Raw genomic sequence first — 4,106 nt, forward strand, 5'->3', positions numbered from 1 at the left:
ACGGACTTGTGTTTGACCTCCTATGATCGAAACGGGGTCCTGTTGATCGGGAGGGGTGTGGCGTACCGCAAAACGGACGAAACTGACTTGTGTTGGAGTGGTACAATCGAAACGGGGGTCCTGTTCATCAGGAGGGGTGTGGCGTACCGCAAAATAGGACTCCACGGGATACTGTTCATCTCCACCGTCGACCTCCTCCAGCCTCCACAGGCTACTGTTCATCCACCGTCGACCTCCTCCAGCCTAAACCTGCGTCTGTTCATCCACGGGCTCCTGTTCATCCAGCCTCCAGCGTGCTACTCCACCGGCTACTGTTCAACCAGCCCTCTCCATGGGCTCCTATTCAACCACTCCTCCACGGGCTACTGTTCATCCACCCCTCCACCTTCTACTGTTCATCCAACCCTCCATGGGGTCATCCTGTTCAACCAGCCCTCCACGGGGTCCTGTTCATCCAGCCCCAACCGGCTCGATCGATCGGGGTCCTGTTCATCAAGAGGCAACACCATGGGGTCCTGTTCATCGACCCCCACCGGGAACTGTTCATCCAAACCCCCTAGCAACGCTCACTGTTCATCAAGGGAAGGAGGCAGCAGGGTTCCAATCGGCTTCAGTTAGCAGCAGTAGCGAAGGAATCACTCGAGTTCAGTAATGTAGCTAGTGCAATTGCTCAGGTTCAGTTAAAGCCCAATGCCTCGCTCGGGTTCAGTTAGAGCCCAACACCTCAAACACAAGCGCGTATGTGTATGAGAGAAACGCGCATCGCTCGGCCCCGACCACCCACCGTAACCGGAAACTCTCCGAAATTTTCCTCACCCTCCACTACAAAAAAATACACTTCCATGATGATACGTGTTTGTCACAGTAGGTCGCGTTTTTTGTCATGCATGTACATCCATGACAAATTTATGACAGAATCAAGATAGTCATACATGTGCTGTCGTAGAAGTGTTCCATGACATTACCAAAATTATCATCACGGAAGTGTCCACATCCATGACGATAAATCGCGCGTCACAGAAGTGCTTTCGTCAAGGGTGACCGACACGTGGCATCCACCGTAGCGGAATGCCGTTAAGCTATCGGGTCGGGTTTTGGATCCGATAACCCGTTAACAGCCCCGACCAATGGGAAATTTCCATGTGTAAAATTCTTATTTGCCGGACGAAACACGTGTCAGCTCGTCAGTGGGTCAGATAGGCGCCTATGATATGTCGACACGTGGCAGGGCCTAACAGTGGCCCATTTAGCTTACAAAGCCGGCCCGTTTGACTTGGTCAAAACTTAACGGGCTGGCCCATGAAAAGGCTGTTAATGGTCTCTTCGCAAATAGCCCATTTTACGGCCTGTTAGGCCCTAAAGGAAATTGGCCCAAGAACGTCATGTGGGCCGCCAAATATAATACCAGCCCATTTCACTTTCGGCCCATGTATGGCCCACGACGTCTTTCATCCCATATGAGGCCTTCGTATCTTTCGGCCCATTACAGGCCCATGGTGACTCTAGCCCATAATGAACAGTAATTTTCTTTATACCCGTTAACAGCCCGTGATTTACATGGGCCGTTTCCAGCCCGTGTTAGCTTACGGCCTATTGACGGCCCATACGTTCTTGAGCTCCTTTTCGGCCCTCGATTACTTCTGGCCCGTTACTGGCCCGTTCCCCTAATTGGCCAAATTCGGCCCATGGCAAGAGTCGGCCCGTAACTGGCCTGTTCCACAAATAGGACAAATTCGGCCCATGGCAAGAGTCGGCCCGTTACTGTCCTGTTACCCTAATGGCCCAAATTCGGCCCATGGCAAGAGTCGGCCCGTTTCTGGCCTGTTAACCCGTTGCGCCGTTTCCAGTCCGTCCTATATTCTGGCCCATTAACGACCCATTATGCCTGTGACAGAATTAAGCCTTTCCTGTCCTACGGCCTGTTAAGGCCTGTTACTGTGCCGGGCCGATACCAATTACGCCCGATTATGGCCCATGTAGACCCATTTATCCGACGGCCCGAGGCCCACCGATTATAGGCCCATTTATCGATGGCCCATAGGAGACCCATGGATCCTACGGCCCGTATATGGCCCATGGTAGTTGCGGCCACTAGCAAACCAGGGAAAAAGAAGACTAGGAAATAAATAAGGCCGAAACTAATGCTAGGCTATTAAGGCGATTGCACAGATTACATCCACTCGGCATCAAAGATCGCCACCAGTGCAAATATAGGGAACACCCTACACTATACAAAAATGGCTTGTTGTTTTCTTCAGGCGGTGGATGCACATTAGGAATAAATTTTGTATCGCACCAAAACAAATTACAACTATATAACAAAAGGAAGGTTGGCATAAAACTTAACAGTCTTGCAGATAAATGCACCACCGGAAGTTCAGAAGCTCAGTTCATTTGACCTGACTGTTACGTTTTCATGCTGTATTGTCCGATGAAGCACCATAACCCTTGCCTTCATTTCCCCTAGGATCCTAAACAACATAGCAAATGTCTGGTAGTCTGGTTTCAAAACCATGCATATCTTGATGACATTGAGCAATGTTTCTCCTTGTTTCACAAAGGGTCTCTGTTAGGGAATGGACTTGTGTCTGGAGCGCAGATACAACATTGCTTTGAGCTTGCATATCTTGATCATGAGGCGGTTTGGACGATATTGCCTTACCAACCAACCCAGTATTACGCAGGAACATGCTTTTGGCACTGTTAGTGGACAGGTACTGACCCACTGCAGCAAGAGCTGACATTGCGGTTATAGTTGCCTCGCCACCTTCAGAAGGTGGCGGTTCCACCATTTTTTCCATAGCGCGCTGAAAAGTTGAGGTTTTACATTAGTAGTACCAGAACAGAAGATATTAAGGAGGCAGCAAAACCAAACAAAATAGCTTTGGTCTATATACAGAACTTATTCTGGTGAACCCATGTAAAATATTAGTTGTATTTTATTGCAAAGTACATAATAAAACCAGGTTCCAAACATATGACCATGTACCATCGCTAATGTATTGTCTATTTCTTCACATTGTATTGAGGGCTAAGGATAAAGAGACGAAGTTTATAATATGGTAAGCATAGTATGACGTCATTCATATCACAAAACAAATGAGAACAGACAAACATGCAATTGTAACGTTGTGTGGGCAAGTCCAGCACAGAACTAGATTATGGGTCAAGATCAAAGGAACATCACTCCTCTCTTTTAAACCTTGTAAGGTGCAATGATACGCTAAGACAATTGTGTATAAAATTGAAAATAGTAATAGACACTGGCTGCAAACCATGCAGTTCAAGGCACAAGTCAGAGTAAGTAGTAGTTAAAAGGCGTGAGGATTATGGACATACAACAATGGCTTTGACTGGTGTAGTCATGCCCTTCTTCTTGCTGGTGTGACAGTCCTTGAAGATTTCCACATCATTTGGTTCAGGTACTTTTTTGGTCCTTGCGGGCTTTCCTCTGCATTTGGAACAAGTCAATATAGATCTGATAATATGGTACAACGAGAAGAGTGAAACAGCAGCTAATTACAAGAGCCTCACAGTGTGCAATATAGCTACGAGATCCTGTCGTCTGTTGGAATTTCACTTTCGTACGGTTGGCCTTGTTCTTTGAACAGTTCACCTACAAGAAGATAGATTTGTGTGGCACATGCATAAATAGGACTTCAACATTTGTTCTGATGACATATATATATAATGTACCTGATACTTCGGATCAGACCAAACTGTTTAACGAGGCCTCTGCAGTCTTCAGTAGATATATTTCCCACTGGAGATGTTTGGGCAGGTTCACTGTTAGCCTTGCCTTCAAAGTGAGTTTTCCTCAAGTTATACCGATACTGTCGCAGAGAAGACTTGAAAACATGGGTGCAAGCTTGTCTGGTTGCACCATCTTGGCTATCCAACTTGAACCTCATATGTTGAAAATTATGGGAGTCTCATTATCAGCAACATAGAAAGTATTGGACAAAGCAAGACGATATTACTAGTTTTCATACATAACCATACTTACAGATAAATGGTCGAGGAAGATGTTGAACTGGGTTTCGTCTTTGTCATTCCTGTACTAAATCCATGTTGGGAGGATACGTACATGATACCTAACAGCAACC

Source organism: Triticum urartu, chromosome 2 (genome assembly GCF_003073215.2).
Source record: "Triticum urartu cultivar G1812 chromosome 2, Tu2.1, whole genome shotgun sequence".
Lineage (NCBI taxonomy): Eukaryota > Viridiplantae > Streptophyta > Magnoliopsida > Poales > Poaceae > Triticum > Triticum urartu.